The sequence below is a fragment of the Macaca mulatta genome, chromosome 15 (genome assembly GCF_049350105.2).
Source record: "Macaca mulatta isolate MMU2019108-1 chromosome 15, T2T-MMU8v2.0, whole genome shotgun sequence".
In the NCBI taxonomy this organism is placed as follows: Eukaryota; Metazoa; Chordata; class Mammalia; order Primates; family Cercopithecidae; genus Macaca; species Macaca mulatta.
The window spans coordinates 1743945-1764137 of NC_133420.1; the positions used below are offsets into that span (position 1 = coordinate 1743945).

At 49.1% G+C, this 20193-nt stretch overlaps 2 long non-coding RNA genes across 2 annotated transcripts in view; both read left to right on the forward strand.

Annotated features, from left to right (window-relative positions):
• LOC144334907 (uncharacterized) overlaps positions 1 to 20193 on the forward strand; it is a 119184-nt gene that overhangs the window by 52482 nt on the left and 46509 nt on the right. The gene's annotated exons all lie outside the window — the stretch shown is intronic.
• LOC144334906 (uncharacterized) lies at positions 1041 to 20076 on the forward strand. The gene is made up of 2 exons (XR_013405161.1): positions 1041 to 1142; positions 18872 to 20076. It is a non-coding gene; the product is annotated as an uncharacterized LOC144334906 (long non-coding RNA).

A 20193-nucleotide genomic window follows, 5' to 3' on the forward strand; every position in this document is an offset into this window, starting at 1 on the left:
AAGTAGATAAGCAGAAGAAAGCCATAGAAGTTTAATAAAGCGCAAATAAAATGGTGTTGTAAGAATGTACAGTGGGAAATGCTCTCAGTCCAGCCAGATCCAGCTGTGGCGTCAGTCCAGCTGTGGTGTCCTCCTGTAAAAACATTCAGCCACATGTGGCCCTGATCGCAATCACTACTCTGAATTGTGATCCAGAATGTTCTTGGGGGCCGATGCTGGGACTGTTCCAGCAGTTCAATCTGATTGGGCGTCACGGTGGTGATGTGCTTAGCGCGGCCAGCTGGGCTGAGTGGTGGCCACCCGTGCACTCGCCACGTGCAGCCGTTATTCTGGTGATGGGGTTGCATGCGCCCCGGCTTGTCCACCTGGGCTATTAAAGTACTGGGAACCCAACCGCGGGCGGTGCCTCCCGATATGGGAGCTGTCTTTTTTATCCAGGGCCCTGTGGCGCTGCAGAACCCTGCTGCCAGTCTGAGCTCACAAGGAGGTACCGGAGGGCTCTGCTGGGGCATGGAGGTCCCTGAGCAGGTGGTCACTTATTGCTTGTGGAGTGGTCCATGGCCTGTGAGTTTATTCTCGGGGTTTGTGTGGGCGAGGTTAAGCAGTTCACAGCTGGGCACGTACCCCTTACACAGGTGACACTAGTTAAAGTGGAATCTATATTAGCTCACACGGGAGTGTGTGAGGAGCTGGGAGGGTGGGGAGGCTTGGCCTTAGCACTAGATTCCCGGGCTCCTGACATTTCTGCGTCTTCCAGTTGAGGGGCCGTCAGAGCCGCTGTGGGTCCTGAAGACAGTGGGTGCCATATGGACCAGGGGATGCAGAAGCCTCTAGAGGCTGCGGGAGGCAAGGAGACGGTGGCTTCCCCAGAGCCAGCCCTGCCGCCACTTCGACGTTAGATGGTGGGACCTGTTTTGGACTCCAGCTTCCAGAAATGTGAGAAAATAAGTCAGAGTTTAGGGCGCTAAATTTGGGGTGATTTAGTGGAGAAATAGAAAACTAGCCCACAAATGTGCACGCATTGAAATGTGCTCTGTCCAGGTGTTCACAGTGGTGTGAGGGAGATGGCATCATGGTTCTGGGAACTGTGCAGTTTTACTGAAGGAAGGGGGCTCGCCACGCCTTTCCTCATATAACTGAAGGTATGTATGCCTGCCACACTGCCCAGGAGACAGGGACTAGAATTCTGACTTTATTTCTTATGGGAACCAAGCCACAGTCAGAACACGGTGAGGGCCGAGACGAGCTTCCTACAGCCTGAACTGGGAAGAGGAATCGCAAGTAGTTTGTCTTTTTCTACACAGACCTGTCCTTTTCAGGTTTTGTTAAGTTTTGGAAAAAGGGAGAAGCCAGGCACACCTCGGCGAGGGACAGTGTTTCTGGAGGTGGTGCGGCTTCAGCCTGAACGTGGCCGTGTGGTTGGGAGGCTCAGAAACTGCCCTCCAAGGGCACTCATCTATTCCTTATTGCAGTAATACCTCGTTTACAGAAATCCACAGAAATTACAGTGCGGGAGGCTTCTGGTCTGGATGGGTTTGTGTGGACCGAGGTCACGGGGTGTTGTCCCAAGTGCTAATCCTGATCTGGCAGAGGCTCTGTTCCCAAATAATTATTCCACAGTTTCAGAGCCTATATCTGAGTGATAGTCTTTTAACTTTGTTGCATAAAAGGAAACAAAGTATGTCTTGAGGGTCTAAAAATCCATGTGGTAATCATGGCTGTAAACTCATACCTGGGGCTTTGGGATGGAGTGAAAACCACCGTCACCTGGCGTGGACGCTGCGTGGTATTTTTAGCATGGTGGCCTGCTCGTGCCTTGAACTCTATCTGCAGTGTGAGCAACAGCTGTGCATTTGAGAAATGTGGACAGGTCAGCTTGCTCCTCCAGGGGCCTGCAGGCATCCGGGTGAGGGGCCTGGGATGAGGCCACATCAGTGGGAAGGAGCTTGGTTGTGTCAGCAGATATGTCTGCCTCTACAGGCCCGCAAGCCAGCCAGAACCCAGTTTTCCTTAGGTCATCTAATGCCAGAAAAAACCTGTTTCTTAGAGATTCTCATAATTTATATTAATGAACCATTTGACCGTACCTAAAATGTTATAAATGCATGAGGCTTTACAACTTGGCAGATGTGTAACTCACATGTCGTTGTACCAAACTGTTGAAGATATTTGTTTCACTTGAAGGTTGTTAGCATTTTATGTGCAAAGCAAATGCCAGTAGCATTTTGAAGGAGTATTTTGGAATTTTAAACACAGTGGGATAGTGCTGGGTCTCTGGGATACTGGTGAGGTGGACGTGACCTCAAGCTCTTGTAGCTTGCAAGCAGGATTGCTAAATTGTCACAACTGCAGTGCTGGAAAGTCAAAGTGGATTTCTGTAAATGAGGTATTAGTGCAATAAGGAACAGGTGAGTGCCCGTGGAGGGCAGTTTCTGAGCCTCCCAGACACCCCAGGAGGAAGCGGGGGACGGGGGCAGTTACCCACCAGAACCTGGACGGTGAAGCTGGGTTTGCTGGTGGCCCTGCTTGGCAGGTCATTACATGCAATAAGAAACAGGTGAGTGCCCTTGAGAGCGGTTTCTCGGCCCCCTTCAGAACCGCAAGTGGAAGACGCTCCAAGGTTGGGGGGTGGGGGTTCGGTTAATCCACAGGAGCCTGGATGGTGGAGCTGGGTTTGCTGGTGGTCCTGCGTGGCAGGTCATTACATGCAATAAGGAACAGGTGACTGCCCTTGAGGGCGGTTTCTCGGCCTGCTTCGGAACTGCAAGTGGAAGACGCCCCAAAGTGAGGGGGGGCTGGTGGTCGGTTATCCAGTGGGGCCGGATTGGCTGGTGGCCGCTGCGTGGCAGGTCACGGCGTGGAGCGATGGGAGGGGAGTGGAGTGGAGTGGGAATAGAGGATGCACCCTCCACAGCTACTGCTGGGAGTTGGCTCTGGTAGCAGAAGGGGCATAGATAGAGGGATTCCCATCAGGGGCAACACGACTGGGGTCCCACGTGTGGTGGATGCCGAGGTGTGGCTATATGTAATCTCAGTCTGCACAGCCGTCCTGGTGAGTGGGTTCAGTTACCTTCCCATCTCACATTTGAGAAATCTCGGGGGCTCACATCACAGCTAGGTGGGTTGGAACTAATGTCTCAGGCAGGACGTTGGCCCCAGAGCCCAGATCTTACCCGCCCCCGCTCTTTTCAGTCCACCAAGCTTGTAGAGAGGGTTGTGTGGTGGTGGGTGGCGGCTGAGAAACCAACACAGTAGAAGGCGGGGAGGAACTAAACCAGGCAGGAGACACAGGCAGTGCTTGGGAGGTCTGCACGGGGTGTGGGTGTGGGAGACACCTCTGGGCCAGTGAACCCCGTTCTGTGCTCCTGGCTTGCCCAACCTTGGCCCTCAGCCACATGCTGCGTGCTTTAGGTGAAATCTCAGTCGCTCGTGTGGTGCGGGCATCTTTTCTCCCTGGCTTTGCCTCTCTTTAAATCACGGAGTCTCAGTGGGGATGGCGGGGCGGATGGTGGTCCATGGAATTTGCCCTCCACCTCCTCATCCTTGTCCTGTCCTGTCTGGCCTGTTACCTGAATCTGTGTCTCTTCAGAGCCTGCAAATGAGTGGAGGCCACGACAGCCTCTCGCTGACCGACCTCTCAAACTTTTATTCATCAGAATAGTGTTAAATGCCGATTCCTAGGCACCCCCATTGGACTCTACGCCTGCCTAGCATGGGTACTTTGGGGGAAGGTACAGAGGATTGCTGGGCTGTTCCAGGGGGGAATTTGCATTGTTGAATGTCTATTGTGTTCCTTCCAGCACTCTACTTTCCACGCACACCTGGCATTAAACCTGGAAGACCTCTGGGTGCTGTGCTGGTGAGGAAGCCCCGGCTGGACGAGGGGCTGCTGGGGCTCGGACTTGATTCCCGGGCTGGGGGCTGGGGGCTGGGGGCTGCGGGCTTATTCTCTTCAGTGGGTCTGCTGATGAGATGCCCTGAGAAGTCCTGCTGTGCACTCAGGGGAAGGTGCAGAGACAGGCTCAGAAAAGACAGACCATGGATTTAAAAATTCCTACTGGAAAATCTTTTATGAGCAAAGTAATTTGCATCTAACTGAAGACAATCATTGCTTGAATAATTGGTTTGTTTACAAAGTTGGTCCTATGAACAGATTAAAGTTTTCATTCATGCCTTATCTATAATGTGAATAGGAGCTATTACCGCAACTTAAATTAGCTTTAAATTTCGTATCAGATTGCAGTCCAGATTACAAACGGCTGCTTGATAATCTAATTGATAAAACGGAGGAATTTAGTGCTTGGAACCCAGAGTGAAGGGATCGGAATTGCTTTGGTTTCTCAAAAGGGTGTTGACTGAGTGGTGACCTGGGGTGAAGAGAAGTGGCTAGAGTCATTACACTCGAGGAGATGATCTGCCCCCGCCTTTCTCAGCTGTCTTCTGGACAAAACAAAGGGTGATAAATGGAGAAAATTCAGCACTGAGTTCGTCTATGCCCTGAGCTTCTCATACAGTCATTAATGGGCTGTATCTGTGAAGCCTCCATACAGGCACAAAGGAATTAGGCTAGAGTAAGGCGGCCGGCGACCTCTGGCGTCTGGACCGCGTGTCACTTCCTAAAGCCCTTTTGGGTGAAATGACAGTGGCAATGTCGTTGTTCGGAGGAGTGTAATCTCACGTATGAGATGCAGATTTTAAATGATGCAGATTTTAAACACCAAAGTCAGGAAGCTTGGTGGGAGTGGCTGTCTTCCAAGTGGTTTTCTGTGCTGCCATGGATGAGGCGTGGATGTGTCATCTGTTGGTGAGATCCACTGGTGAAGGGGCTAAGCAAACCATGGAGGTCGGGGGTGTGAAGCTGCATCTCTTCTGGCATCCCAAGGAAATACATCTTGTAAAACTTGTGAATTTGACCCTGACCCTAACCCCAACCCTGAGTGTTGAAGTCTGGTGCAGTGTCTTGAGCCCTCTTCTGCATTGAGGGTGAGTGACTGTAAATGACCGATTCCTCAGTGGTGAAAGTTCAAATGTAGCTTCCCTGAGGAAGCCAGACCTCGGTCACCCGTATCTCCATTGTAAACACTGCGGCCCCTACGCGGGTGGCTGCAAGTTTCCAGGCCTTCCTTGGAGAAGCAGCCGTGAGGTGCTTGATGATTTGATAACATCAGCCACCTTCTGTCTTCTGTCTAATCACGGTACAAATGATTCTCCTACAAGGAAATGGATCTGGTTTCTTCCTGATCGTTGGAAGAAGCAGCCTGCCTAGGGACTCCACCGTCCTCTGCACTTTCACAACGAAGCCTGTGTCTGTCTCCAAGGAGTGTCACGTGTGTCGTGGGACTCGCTTCCTTAATTCTTCCTGCTTTTGAGGGCTCCGGTAGCTCTGCCTGTTTCACCCGGGATGAGCAGCAGGTGGTCTCTGGCTACTGTGGGACTAGGGCTTGGGGGTGCATCATCACATCCGGTGGCCTGTCCAGGTGGGCATCATTGTCTTTTGCCTGTTGCCTGAGGCAGCTGTGATGCCATGGGGGTCATGCTTGTCAGGGCCAACCCAGTTCTTCCCGTGTACACCTCTCCTGCTGGAGTGCCTTTCCTTATGATGACTTGTTGAATTAACGTGGAGAATGCAGAGAGGCTCTGGGCCTCTCTCTCTCCCATTCTTACTCCCTGGAGCTGTGAAGCCCGACAAGGGAGCCCATAGCCAGAGGCTCCTTTAAATTTAATTAGAATAAAGATTTGATTACATAGCTAAACACATTTGAAAAGAACTTCACAGATTAAATTCCAGATTCAACCCTTCAGGCCCAGTGGCCACGTTTTGGGGCTCAGCAGCTGTAGGTGGCTGTTGTCTTTCTGTGTTGGCTGAGCAGATTGGGGCGTTTCCAGTTCAGCAGGCAACTCTCTTGCATGGCTCTGCCTGTGGTGAGGGCACCTAGGCTGGAGAGCCTCGTGGGGATCCCTTAGGCCTCCGGCTGCAGCCAGGCTGCACGGTTCCTGTGCCCCGGGTCCTCTGCAGGCCCAGATGGATCCCACCACAGAGCCAGCACTGCTAGACTTGGGTACTGTGTGCAGACAGCAGAGGGTCACGTCCGGGCCTTGCAGGGGCTGGGGTGACTGGCCTCCTTGGCCAGGCTTCTGTTTCCGAGTCTTCAGGGGAAATGCATCCACCATCCACCATCCACACCGTGCACCAGAGGAAAACTGCAGGCTTCTCTGTGGATGGTGAATTGAGATCATGCAGAGTGACTAGCTTTGGGCTCCTGAGCAGCGTGGAACCTGATACCTTTAGGTGGAACCTGACATGCCTCCATGTGTACATGGCAAAGAGAATGCAGCATTGTCAGCTTGAATCCAGATGTGCTCCCGTTTTGAGGTGGAACGTTCTGGGAGTATTGGCCATTGGTGATTGTGTTGCCGTGGAGGACTTTGAATGCAGGCACTGGTTTGGGATAACCCTGGTTTCCTGGTCCTGTATGTGGGCATCCCTGAATATCCCGGACTGGAGGAAGGCAGGGCAGATGGGAGGGTGACAAGAGGTGTCAGGTGTTTCCAGCTTTGGGGACTGATGCCATCAGATGGCCGAGATCAGGATGGTGGTGGCCAGGGACCAAAGCAGGGGTGCGTGGAAATGCCATGTTCCTCGGAGCATGGGGAGGACCTCTTGAACTCTATTCCTGGGCAACAGTTCTTCCATTCTCAGGAATCTGTGCCATTGTAATTGAGTAGCAAATTCTGTAATTGCTCTAATTACTTACTGTTAAGTCCCCATGCCAATTACCATAAATTAGCAACAGTGATAACAGTTTGCCTGGTCAAACCTTACCAAGAAAAACCAGTGGACCTAGTTTTAGTTGCCTCCAGTTCCCTCCAAATCAGATTCCTTAGCAGCTTGTGTCCCCACACTTGCTGCAGTTCCTCCTGGGCCTGGCAGGCACATTCCAGACATTCACATCTCAGCTCAGATGCAGGCGTGCACATTATTTATAGAAAATGGCACTGCGCTGTGATCGGCTTGAGCTGACGTTCTCTAGGTGGGAGGTGGAGGTTCAAAAGTTCTAATGGGATGAAATTAGAAATATGAATTTTAAAAATTCACGTGTTATGAACTCTGTTCAGTGATTTTCTCTGAAATGAGAGACTATTTGCAGATGAGGCAGTCAGCCTGCAGCTCTCCTTAAATCTGTCCTAGACCTCGATGCCGTCCTTCGGCCTCTTCCTGGGTGTGGGGTGCTCTGCTTGAAGCAAAACCAAAGGAAAGAACGTGGTCTGCATCACTACTGCAGCCAGCTCAACGCGCACACCCACTAGGAGGGGCGTTTGCTCACTTAACATTTTAAATGCATTTAACATTCAACCAGCAAGTCAGCCAGTGCTTTCTGTAAGCAAGCTGCCTGGCTCATGGGAACCTGACACTTGACTTTTTGGAAGAGAGTACTTGCTTCTGTGGAGTCTCAATATTTGTCTCATTTCTTGAGACTCTGCTGAAAGTGATGAACGTGACTAATTAGGACTTTTTTTTTTTTTTTTTTTTTTTTTTTTTTTTTTTTTTTTTTGTAAATTGGGCCACAGAGCTCTCTAGGCAGAGTCAGGGGAGTAAACGGCTGTGAAAGATGCCGCCTGATGTGAGCCACGGCCAGGCACTTTGGAACCTGGGATCCCATCTCCAGCCTTTCAAAGGACACAGACGAATATAAAATGCAGATGGGAGAGTTCATAATTTGGGCATCTCTGTTCTTTTGAAATCAAAGTGCAAAGAAAAAGTTTTGCCCATACTTGTTTTTCTCCTGAGGTTTTAAGATTTTCTTAACTGCTTTTCTCTTCCCCCAATCCTTGAGGAAGTTCTATCTTCATATCTTCTTAAAAGATATGGTTAAATTCAACACTGAAATATAAAAACATGCTTTCATATTTTTCTTTAAACTGAGGTATCTGACATTGGTGAAGAACTAACTGGGAGTATTGGTTTATTTTTATTTTTTTGAGACAGTCTTGCTGTGTTGCCCAGGCTGGAATGCAGTGGCACGATCTTGGCTCACTGCAGCCTCACCTCTTGGTTCACGCCATTCTCCTGCCTTAGCCTCCTGAGTAGCTGGGATTATAAGTGCCTGCCACCATGGCTGGTTCATTTTTGTATTAGTAGAGACGGGGTTTCAACATGTTGGCCAGGCTGGTCTTGAACTCCTGACCTCAGGTGATTCGCTCACCTTGGCCTCCCAAAGTGCTGGGATTACAGGCACGAGCCACCACACTCGGCCTGGGATATTCTTGATTATAATTGTAACATATCCCTTTAATAAAAACAAAACAGAACAACAACAACAAAACAGCTGTCTGAAAAGTCTCGAAATTAAAGAGCTCACTTGGACAGGGATTTGGACACCAGTTGAATGGCCCAGCACACCATAGTTACATGGGCCACTCGGCCTGTTAGGTCCTTAGGGTATTTGAAGTCATATGGATATTTGCATTTCTGCCTCTGGATATCGTGTTAGTATTCGGCTAGTGTTTGAGGGCCAGGCTCAGATCCGGGAAAACAAGAGCCCCTGCCCTCACGGCACTTCTCTTCCATGTGTGTGTGTCAGGAAAATAGAAAGCATAAGATATTTTTTTCAATGAGCTGGGAAGATGGAAAAACAAGCTTAAGATGTTTACTTGTTCAGAAGAAGGGAAGTGCAAGGAACACTCAGCTTTGTTGCTGCTGAAGGAGGCCCCTGGTGGAGGCTGTTTCAGAGGTGGGGTTTCTCTGAGAAAGGTGGTAAGAGGCAAATAGGATGCCCCATCTGGTTTGCCAGAGGTGGGGAAAGTTAGTATCCCCAAAACAGCTTCAGCATTCTGGCAAAGCTTTGGAAAACCAGCTACGGTGTAGGACCTTGTTGGCCGCTGGGTAGAAGGAAAACATTGCTGGTCCTGAGGACTGTACTGTTGTTCCACTGCTATAAAGAACTATCTGAGGCTGGGTAATAAGGAAAAAAAATGTTTAATCGGCATACAGTTCTGTGGGTTGTACAGGCTTCTACATCTGGGGAAACTTACAATCAGAGTGGAAGGTGAAGGGGAGGCCGGCATGTCTTCACATGGCTGGAAGGGGAGAGAGAGTGAAGGGGAAGGTGCCATGCACTTCCAAACAACCAGATCTCAGGAGAACGATCATGAGGACAGCACTTGGGGGATTGTGCTAAACCATTAGAAACCACCCCCATAAGTCAATCACCTCCCACCAGGGCTCACCTCCAACATAGGGTTAGAGTTCAGCATGAGATTTGGGTGGGGACACACAGCCACACCATGTCAGGCTTCCCATTCTTCTCCTGCACGTGCTTCGCAAATGGTTCTGTCATTGGTTTTTGTTTCTGTTGATACATGATATACGTACATATTTTCAGAGTGCATGTGATACCTTGATTCACCCCTATATTGATGAAATCTGTGTACTTGGGATGTCTTTCACTTTAAATAGTTTCTTTTCCTTGTGCTGGTTATGTTAAGTTATTCTCTCCTAGCTGTTTTGAAATACACAGTAGATGACCCACTGCCATCCCCCTGCTGATTTATCAATAGTAGGTCTCGTGTTCCCATTAGGCTGTGTGTTTGTGCACATTACCAGCCTCTGCCCATCCTGCTTATGAGTGGGCTCTGCTGGGCCCTGTTGACCACCTACTTTTGGCCTCCATGAGATCTGCTCTCAGCTCCTGCTTATGAGTGAGAACATGCGCTGTTTCCTTGCTTGACTCGTTTGCTTAACGTAATGTCCTCCAACTCCATCCATGCTGCCGCGGATGACAGGGCTCTCCGCTGTGTGGTGGAGTATTGCTCCTGTGTGTGTTCGGGCCACGTTCCCTTCATCCCCTGTTGACGGGCACTCAGGTGATTCCAGACCTTGGCTACTGTGGATGGAAGCTGAGAGCAGTCACTGGCTTTATACTCGGGGGACGTGAGCCACTTTGATGTTCTCAAGCAGCCTATCCCCAAAGCCCTCCGTAGAATGCCGCATTCGTTTGTACTCATGGCTTCTTCCACTAGGATGAACAGCTGGGAAGGGGCTTTGAGTGAATGCTTGGGTTTCTGTCTTTAATTGGTACCCAGCTACACTGGCCAAGTAGGGGTCCCAGTGGCCCTGGACACTACCTCACATAAGGTCCAAAGATGCAGTTAGGTTCTTTTTTTAACTTAAAAAAAAAATGCTTTTGACCTGGGTAAGCTATGGCATTATCAGTTAGAGTTTTTCATATTGGAAAGGTGTATATTTTATTTTCTAAGAAGGAAAGAAATCCTGTTAAATACTCTAACCACAGATTAAATCATGTCAAGGAAAGAGGTACTATTTTGGGGGAAAATTACCCCTTCATGTCAAAGATCAAGGAGATGACTTACATTGTTTAATTGAGTTAATTATGAAATCTTAAGTGGTTTTAAGAAGATGAGCTGTGGATCCTACAAGACATGAGACTGATACTGATTTAATGTTAGTCAGCCCTGACAGAATGTGGCTAATATTTAAAGCTTGCTCCAGTATTGCTTGATAGATTGTAAGTTAATGTAAAGATCTGTTTGATGCTTTTATTTTACAAAATATTATTGAGAAAAAGTTTGACAGCCAAGGAACGGCCTTCAACCAATTTCTTCCTAATTTCTATCACCAGAAAATTTTGTCCTGTTAATTCCAGAATTTACTTTTGGAAAGTTCCCGTAAGGAGAGCAGAGGTATTGGTGGTTGAATGGTGACTTGAATTTAGGTGAAGATCGTTAAATATTTCATAGTCATGTTTGTCTTGGTGGTTTTAGCAATTTTATATTAAACTTAGAACTGTGAGTCAAACCAAATCTGTTCTTTTGCTTTTGTGATACTCCTTTGTATGACTATACTGGTAAAGAATGATAAAATGTGTATTGGGTATTTTTTCTGTGTAGATATTAGGATTTTTAGGGGAACAAATTAATCATTCTTCTAATATACACTGTGCTGTGTGTTGGGTCCTTTGTATATTAGTTGAATCACTCTAATGAGGACCACTTGAAAGTCTGTTTCTATAGCAGATCTTTTATATGTTGACTTGTGTTATGCAAAATCCTTCATCCTCTAAGAAGACTAAGCAATGGGTTGGAGGAAAGATTTAATCACCCATTAGGTCTATTCCGAATGCCCAGAATTGAATGCAAGTACTAATTATGTTTTTGAAGTGGTGTGTGTGTGTATGGGTGTGTGTAGTGGACTCCTTTTTAGGTCATGGGAGGGAGGTAAAGCGAAGATGAGATTTGCTGATGAACATTTGTGCACATGCTAGTGGAGAAGTCATATGACTTGACTGCACCTGCGTACTCTGATTTTGCTTTCGTTAGTGTCCGTAGCCACAAGCCTCAACTGCCTCTGGGACCCACCCTGAGGGGCTGTGGTGAGGGTTATTATAGAGTCGTGCGTCTTAGTGAAGGGCACAAACGGCCTTGTGGGCCTACTTTGGCTTTGTTTGAACGTCTAGATTGTTAAACTAAGTTTAACATTTTGAGGATTATAAATTGTGATTCTTGTCTAAGAAGAGGTTTCTGTTGTCTCTGAAGACAGGAGCCCCAATACAGAGGGTCCCTGGCTCCCAATTGTTACATATCTGATTTTTTTTTTCAACCTTGTGATGGTGTGAACTAGTCACACTCAGTGCATTGTTTGGCCCAAGATGGGCTGCCTCTGGATGAACCCGTTGTAAGTTGAAACTATGATGTCAAATGCACTTTCTATTTAGGATATTTTCAGCTTACGCTGGGTTTATTGGAACAGTTTCATCCCATGGTAAGTCAGGGAGCATATGTGCTCATAAAAGTGGAGACGATCTCATAGATACCGTGAGATATAATGTCTCTGATGTTATAGAGATACGATGAAAACAATCAAGTGGGACTTGGAAGCCTTGGAGGGACTCACATGGGCGGCTCCTGGAATGCAATCTTGAGCGCCACTGGCTTCTGGATGTGACATCTGTACCTTCTGCTTAGCCCAGTGTGTTATCGGCTGCTCTCGAGGGCAGAGAGGTCCAGCGTTCCTGTGTTTAGGTATTTGAGCTGCCTTAAGAGGCTAGGTCAATTCTCACTGGTGTCTTCAGGGCTTTAGGCCTTCTGAACAAGCAGGAGGAAGCACGACTTTGTAGAGCTTTGGAAATCTCAACGGACTTCAGGGCCATCCCCTTTGGCAGGAGAGAGCCACACTGGAGGCGAGCAGGGTGCCGTGCGGGCCTCTGCTGGGCCCAGGCATGTACGGACGTTGTGAGGGCCACAGGACACAGATCGGTCTTGGTTCACAACTGGCGTCGATGGCCACGCAGCATTTCTGCCAGGTACATGAGTGCGGGGACTTGGGTTTTGGGGTGTGCGTCCTGGTTGCCTAGTTGCTTGGAAGACCCCCATTCAGACCCCAGCCTGAGTCACCGTGACAGGCCTCCTGCTTCACACGCCACACGGAAGCCGTGGCGTCGGTCACTGACGTCCACCGGGTGTCAGATGTGCGTATGTATCTTCCTTGGTCTCGGGATGTGTCTTGTTTTGAGGTTATAGTAAACGTTCTTTACAAGGGGTTTTGGATTTTTTATGTTTGCAAGGAGGCAGCAGGGAGTGCTTGAGCAATGAGATCCCCTTTCCAACCAATACAATTTCAGATCCCAGCAGGTAATTAAGGCAGCGGAGCTGTGGGATCACCTTTGCAACCAATGAGAATTCAGATCCCAGGAGGTAATGAGGGCAGCGGGGCGGGTGGCAGAACCCTGAACTGTGGCTGTTTCTGGTGTCTTGCCCCGCGGACAGAGCGTGCTGGGGCCTCCGTGGTCCTCTGTGGGGTGAGTGGAGCGCATGAGCTGGGTGCTGCTGGGCCCTGGCTGGCTCCCCAGCCCGGGGTTTATGCAGGACTCGTTAGACAACTTGGAACCCAGAAAGCAGCACGAGGAGAACGGGATTGTGCCTTTCTGGATCCTTGGTGCTTCCCAGTCTCAGACACTGAGTAGGCTCTGAGGGGTCTCGCCGGGAAGACTTGCACAGTCGGCCCCCAGGATGGAGTGGGGCTGCAGCGGGTCTTGCAGGAGCTGGAAGTGGGGGTGAGTGTCTCGCAAGCGGGACCTTTCAAGTGGGCCCAGCAGGATGCATCTGTGGAAATGGTGCCACCTAACGCAGGGCTGCGGCCAGCAGGACCTGAAAGGCTACAGCGGGCTGTGTTTCTGCTCTCTCTCGAGTCTCTGCACGATTTTCCTTGGTTTTTGTCTGTTTGGAGGACGCTTCCCCCTTTCTTGCGCTTACCTAGCCCTCTGAGCTTCTTTGTTGAGTATGACAGCCCTGAGAAGGCATTTTTATCGCATAATTGTGTTATCCTGGTGGCTGGATAAATGACCTGCAAATGTGGGTGACTCAGTAGCTCTGAGGGTGTTCAATATCCAAGACAGAGGTGGGAAGGAAATGTTCAGGCAGGCATCAGAGGATCTGTTCTCTGCTTTACACTGGGGCCCTGGTTTGCTGACAGTCTTCACACTCGATCCAAAATGGGGGATAATGAAGTCTCACGGATTCGGCTTCAGCTGAGAGCTGCCTCCAGCACAGTCTTGTGTGAGTAACAGTTTCTATGTTTGGTGCGAAGGGCGGGCGTCAGTCAGTTGATCTTATTTGTGGTGGTGCTTATGGTGGGTTTTCCGTAAGGAATGTAGACTTTATTAGCTTTGGCAAGGGAATCCTGAGTGATAAATTGGAAGAATGTCTCAGGAAATTCTGGAACCTGCAGTGAATCTGGAATCTGTATGAAATTGAGATTTGGATTCTCACGATTTCCTAATGCTACCCCGAAACCCAGTAGTTGAGACAGTCGTAGAGCTTCAGTTGTGCTGCCCCGGTTCCCCATTTTAAAAGGAACACGTTGCTTTCCTCTAGAATGTTCTGAGCTCTGAGTGCTGCCGGCAGAGTGACCAGCTCTCTGCATCAGAGGGGAAGCCAGGGCTGCGTTCACGGCGTCGCGGCAGCCGGGAGCTGACCCTGGACTTCAGGCACGTGTGATGCTGACCATTTTCTGTAAACTCCAAGGGTGTAGTGGTCTCCTTGGCCGTTTACAGTCTTCTGAAGCTTTTGATGTGTCTGCACTTTGTAGATTTTTCAGAAGTAGACAGCCTTTTCCCACACCCTTGGGCTGAGTTTCGTCAGAGGCTGGTGTGTGGGAAGCACCACACCCACATTCTGACAGGGAAGACTCTGGTGCCCAACTGAGGTCAGAGTGGAAATTTGTTCTTCCTTCCCTCCAGTCTGGTCCAGCTGCTCCCTGCTTGGCCAGAAGAAAATCATGCTTATTCAAGTCGTAGGCAAACCCCCGAAGTCAAACATTTGTCTTTTTTCTTTTTTCTTTTTTTTTTTTTTTTTTTTTTTGAGACGGAGTCTCTCTCTGTCACCCAGGCTGGAGTGCAGTGGCCGGATCTCAGCTCACTGCAAGCTCCGCCTCCCGGGTTTACGCCATTCTCCGGCCTCAGCCTCCCGAGTAGCTGGGACTACAGGCGCCCGCCGCCTCGCCCGGCTAGTTTTTTGTATTTCTTAATAGAGACGGGGTTTCACCGTGTTAGCCAGGATGGTCTCGATCTCCTGACCTCGTGATCCGCCCGTCTCGGCCTCCCAAAGTGCTGGGATTACAGGCTTGAGCCACCGCGCCCGGCCTTGTCTTTTTTCTTTCATATGCCCATTTAGTTTATATGGAATGATAGCTAGAAAAATGCCTTTTAGGGGAAAATTAATTTCCTTAATTACAGAGAACTTTTTGGATAAAAATCAGGAGGCTATTTTGTAATAAGATCTAGTTAAATACTACAGTGGAAAGCTCCTTATATTTGATCTTACACTTGGGCCCTGTGTGCGTGTCCGCATGCTCGTGCTCATGACGCCAGGCGCAGATGTGAACTACGGGCACAGTACATACTTTCTGGTTGCTTCTTTGAACGTCTTATTGCTTGACCTCTCCGACTCAAATGTTGAGTTATGTTGATTCTGTTCAGAATGTTTATCCCTCCGTCTAGGGTCCAGTCGTCTTTCAGGGAGGAACCGTCTTCCTCATCTCTGTCTCCTACAGTATTGTATATTTAATAGTCAAATATTTATAGGTTACATGGGTGACTGATCTGTTCATTAGGAGGAAAACAATGCCAATTTTCACATCATTAGAATGGACTTGTTAAATGATTGTTAGTATAATGAAGTTTCCATGGCAAAAGAGGCTTTGCAGATGTGAGTGTAACGGACAGTGAGATGGGAGAGGACCCTGGGTTGTCCAGGTGGGTCCAGTGTCTTCACATGTGCCTTTTGAGAAGGCAGTACGAGGGTCTGCCTCAGAGGAGGAGACCTGAGGACGAGATAGAGGCCAGAGGGCTGTGGGGGTGAGGGCGAGTGTGGGGCAGGGGCAGGGTCCGGAGGGGTGCAGGGCTGAGGCCGGGGCAGTGGTAGGAGGGGTGTGGGGCTGTGAGTCAAGCTGCATGGTGGCTTCTATGAATTGGGAGACTCCAGGCAGGAATACAAGCTACTGACCCCTTGACTTCAGCCCTGGGACTCCTGACTTCCAGGGCTGAGAGGAGGTTTGCATTTGTGGTAATTTGTTGCAGCAGCAATAGGAAGCTAATGCATTGTATCTGTTCTTCACCTCCAAACCTTTGAAAAGTGACCCTGTTGTATCGGCCTTTTGTGTGCCCTAAATTCTAATGAGATGGTTTGTAGGAAATAATGGACACAAACGATGGCAGAACACAAAGTTGGACAGAAGCAGTGTCTTCTGTGGTTCTGTAGTTTGGGTCTGGGAAGTTAGATTTCGGTCAGAGTGTGTGGTCTTGTTCAGCGTATACCTGGAGTACTTGTTCAGAGCTCCTGGGGGAGTGGTCTTTAACACTGTTAGGATTAAAACTCCAAGCACATCAGGGCCAGAGTTCCTGAGTCAGTGTTAGGCGACCTTTGAATAAGAGTTGGCATGTAGAGTCTGCCCACTTTACTAGTATGAAGCAGCAAAATCTTTTTTTTTTTTATTTTTTGAGATGGAGTCTCGTTCTGTCACCCAGACTGGAGTGCAGTGGCGAGGCCTCGGCTCACTGCAACCTCCGCCGCCTGTGCTCAAGTGAGTCTCCTGCTTCAGCCTCCAAATTGCATGATTTATTTTCCTGTTTTATATACTTAGTATGTGAAAACTCTGCAAACTTTATTAATACAAATGACATGCCAGAACTTAGGAGAATCTGGTATTTTCCCATGCAAATTAGTAGTGATGTGGAATTCCTGGGCTGATTTGGTTTTATAAGACATGGGGCAGATTCTTTGCCTTATTTCTGTGGAACTAACAATTGTTAATCACCCAGCACTCTTACCTCCCCCAACAGCTCAGGTGAGGGGGGTGTTACCCCCACTGTCGTGATGAGAGGCAGGAGACTGAGGCTTAGATGAGCAGGTGACACATTACTGTCCAGCCCCACCCACCCTGTAGTTTCCTGCCATGGCTCAGCTGTCTTCCTGCAAGAAAGGACAGACACCCTGGTGCTGGGTAGAATTCCTTGTGAACCCCTTTCCATCCTCCAGGGAGTTCTTGCTTTACAGTGGTGGCTCATGGGGAGTCCTCTGGCCCACTGAGAAAGTGACTCATGTTGTGACATTACTGTCTCTGTCCGGCTGCTGTCGATTGGGTGATTTGTAAAGAGACATTTATTGCTCACAGCTCTGGAAGCTGGAAAGTCCAAGGTCAAGGCAGTCCAAGGTCAAGGCACCTGCACATCTGGTGCCCCAGGGCCTGTGGCTCACAGACGGCAGCATCTCAACAGGTGTTGCGTGGCAGCGGTCGTCTCGTCAGAACTCACGTGGTGGAGGAGCAGGAGGGCTCCTCTAGGCCTCCCAACAAGGACACCAACCCCAGTCCTGAGAGCAGGACTTCCCAAAGGCCCCACCTCTTAATGTATCCCTTCGGAGATGGTTTCAGCATGAGGTTTTGGGGACATTCAGGCCAGAGCCATTGCTCTGCTGTGGTGTTAGGGCTGCATGGCATCATTACTGCAGCAGAGCCACAGCTTCTTATCTGCATTTGCTGCAGGAGGAAGACGCAGGTGCCTGTGCAACTTGGGGTTCGGTGCAAGAAGTGGAGACTCTGGGAATCTTAGCAGGAGGAACTTAAGGGCTTTGAGAACTGACACTTTAGGACTGTAGTTTTCTTCAGACTGTAAAAACCTTGGTGTGTGACAATACTGAACATTGCCTGAGCCCTGTGATCCTGTAAAACAGTGATTGTTAAGACATTCCCCCTCCCCACAACTGCGCCCCCACTTTTACTGCAAGAAGCCCCTTCCCATGTGGCTTAGGCTGACTGGCGGATGACCGTTTACCGAGGACAAGACCAGATACAGGCCTTCAAACCCCCCTTCTCTGCCTTATAAGTGATTAGCTAAACTGCCTGTTCCCACTGATCAATCACTTCCCACCTTGAAATGGTTCTTCGTGGTGCAGTTGCGACTAGGGGGGTGGACTTGTCTTTGACTGTCGCCTTCCACAGAGGACAGTTAGGGTGGGCAGGAAAGAATTCTCTGCTACAGGTCTGCATTCCTGGCTGTTTCCAGAAGTGGGAATTCTGGTGCCGTGGAGTCTGCGAATGGATTTCTAGTGTCCCAGCTTCAGGTGGAGTTGAAATTGAGTGAGGCAACCCACCACACCCATCTGGAGCCAGGAACTAGAGCCATTTTTAAAGTGGCAGTTTCTCCATAAGATTACCCAAAAAACGCGCTCAGCACGTTTCTTTCTTTCTCATATGCATTTGGCCATCTAAAATGGGAATGGTGGTTTTTTGGAGCATGGATGTAGTTTTAAATTTTGAGTATTGTAAACCTTAATGTAGCTTCTTAAAATGTTTGCCTGATTATCTGGAGATTTACTAAACCTTTGGAGTGGTAATAATGAGTTGATCTATATGACTTTGCTTTCTATGATGCAATGAAAGTACTCTAATTAAAACCTCTGCAGTTGGGTCAGCAGGCGATTGGCCAAAACAAATTCTGCTTTTTGGGTTTCTTTAACCAAACAAGGGAGTAGAGTGTAGGCTGAAGTGGCAAATTCATTTCAGAGCACGCCAGAGCCCTCAATGATTCAGCAGCCTTCTCAGGTGAACGTGTAACGTGCCGTGAGTCTTGGCAAGCCTGGCTACTGAAGTGTGCACGTGACACCACAGAGCCACACCTAGGAAGATGTGGTTTCTGTAACAAGCTTTGGAAAACCAAAGTTCAACTAAATTATCCAACTTTGTTACAGAAAAAGCTTAGACCAGATGGCCAAAGACCTGATTGTTTCATGGTTGAGACATGGTTATAAAATCGCCCTTACTTGGTGCCAATCAGTGTTGGTCCACAGTGATACTCCTCCAACCTCACTGAAGAGTTTGGAGACTGATATGAGACTGTGAAAATCTCCTTAAGGTGAAAAGGGCTCTGGGGCACCCGGGAATATCCGCACACCCGTGGCCATTCCCCTATAAGGTGGAGAGGACGGCTGGGTCACGCGGGAGCATCAGCACACCCGTGGCCATCCTCTTTAAGACGGAAAGGGCTGCTGGGGTGCCCCGCAATATCTGCACACCCGCGGCCATTGTGGCTGTCCCCCTTTCTGCTCAGTCACCTCTGTGTTCCCGCATTCAGGCTTTGGGACACTCATGAACAGCTCATCCCCTGGGCTGGTGAGGAAGGAGTGGGAGGTTGTTCTGAGGCTCTGTCACTGTCTGCCCTGTCATGAGCTGGGCAAGGCAGTGGCAGTGACCCTGGAGGAGTCTGGTCAGTGAGGGCTCCGGCAGGAAGTGCTGAGGCTTGAGGTGACTCTGCCAGTCGTAACCAAATGTCTTCCCTCTTATTTCCATGATTCCTTCTAGTTCTGCACCTTGCACTGCAGAGTCTCTGTGTATCTATAAATACACATGAGTTACGATACAGGTGTCTCTTTCCCCTCTGTCTGCGGCTGGGCCCAGGGAGTGAAGTGCAAGACCCCCTTACTGCTGGATGCCCACCAGCACGAGGCACTGCCTGCCCTGCTGACGAATGCCTACAGCGAGTCCTGGAAGCCGCCTCCTGAGCACCTGGCCTGTTGACGGTGTATACGGGAGACAACGGAGCTCCCCTTGCCCCACCCTGAGCAGAGACTGGGGAGGCGGCGGCAGCACTGCCCCCATGGTGCATCCTTGGTGCATGGAGGAAAGTCTGTTCATGCTTAAAACACAGCCCATCCTCTCAAAAGCAGGATGACAACCCCATTTACTTCTGGAATCTTAAAAACGGGCCCGTCTCTTTGAGAGAAGAACATGGCATGTATGTGTGTACCTCCTTTGTTTTTTTTTTTTTGAGACAGTTTCCCTCTGTCACCCAGGCTGGAGTGCGGTGGTGAGATCTCAGCTCACTGCAAGCTCTGGCTCCCGGGTTCATGCAATTCTCCACCCTCAGCCTCCCAAGTAGCTGGGACTACAGGCACCCGCCACCACGCCTGGCTAATTGTTTGTATTTTTAGTAGAGACGGGGTTTCACCGTGTTAGCCAGGATGGTCTCGGTTTCCTGACCTCGTGATCTGCCAACCTCGGCCTCCCAAAGTGCTGGGATTATAGGTGTGAGCCACCACGCCGGGCCGTATGTGTGTACCTCTTTACAAGTCTTGCCTGACCTTCGCATTTAAAAATTACTGAAAAACTTAAGGATGTAACTGACAAGAACTTTATAGGTTTCTCCAAGTAAAAATTTGGAAAAGTTAAGTGAACCCATGATGTGTTTTATTTCTATGAGTCCCACACTTGGATTTTTAAATGTGGGCAAAACATCTGTATGTTCTTCAGCCTGATTTCCGTGGAATCGTGAATGAAACGTGCTGAAGTTGCCGTGCGGATTTTGTTATGTGGCGGTGACAAGTGGGGCTGGTCATTAAACAACTGGAGGAACCCTGTCCTTTCTGTGCTCCTGTTGGACACTAGGCACGTGCTTGGGTGTTTTCTGTGTGTGTGGACAAGATGACGACAGAATTTCCAGATTCACACGGTGGTATCTTCTCCCTTTTCTGTTAAAACGTGTCTTCTGCTGCTTCTACATAGACCAAGTGTTTCTTTCTCTCGCCTGTCTACATAAACGCTGTTTAACAAAAACCGTATTGTAGACATGTGAAGCTGAATTCCACATGATCAAGCAGATAGAGATGACTGAGTATACTGTTTTG